At 68.3% G+C, this 470-nt stretch overlaps 1 protein-coding gene across 8 annotated transcripts in view; it reads left to right on the plus strand.

Annotated features, from left to right (window-relative positions):
* The window catches only part of L3mbtl3 (L3MBTL histone methyl-lysine binding protein 3), a 129,842-nt gene that overhangs the window by 841 nt on the left and 128,531 nt on the right, over nucleotides 1-470 (plus strand). For 6 of the 8 annotated variants that reach the window (XM_029560970.1, XM_029560974.1, XM_029560975.1 and 3 more), the window contains exon 1: nucleotides 1-114. The exons of the other annotated variants lie outside the window; for them this stretch is intronic. The gene's annotated coding sequence lies outside the window, so the exon portion shown is untranslated. The remainder of the gene's footprint in view (nucleotides 115-470) is intronic. 8 annotated transcript variants of the gene reach the window in all.

The following is a 470-nucleotide window of genomic DNA, read 5'->3' on the forward strand; positions in this document are numbered from 1 at the left end:
GGCGGCGGCGGCGGGGAGGACGCGCCGCCCCTGCGGCCCCCTCCGCCCGTGTGGCCTTTGTGCCGGGCGCGCACCGGGAGAGCGAGCGAGAGAGAGCGAGCGCGAGAAGTCCAAGTACGGGAGACCGAGGCAGTGGGAAAAGAGGCCGCGCCACTTTCTCCGCGGCTCGGCTGGGGAGAACGGACTGGTTGAATGTGGCAGAGGCGCGTCTGGCCGGCGCGGCCGTGTGTGTGTGTGTGTGTGAGTGTGTGAGTGTGAGCGCGCCGACAGGCCTCCGCGACTCGCACCGCGCACACGCGCCCTCACACGCACGCACAGCTGAGCCGCGGGGCCCGGCGGCCGAGAGTTTGCGTGTTGCTCTCCCCGCTCGCCGCCCGCCCCCGCTCGCTGCCGCCGACTGTGGGAGAATTTCCTAGAGATCGCCTCCAATTTCCGCCATTTTGGGAAAGTTGCACGGAAAAAAAAAAAAA

The sequence above is a fragment of the Nannospalax galili genome, unplaced genomic scaffold (genome assembly GCF_000622305.1).
Source record: "Nannospalax galili isolate Female #2095 unplaced genomic scaffold, S.galili_v1.0 scaffold53, whole genome shotgun sequence".
Classification (NCBI taxonomy): domain Eukaryota; kingdom Metazoa; phylum Chordata; class Mammalia; order Rodentia; family Spalacidae; genus Nannospalax; species Nannospalax galili.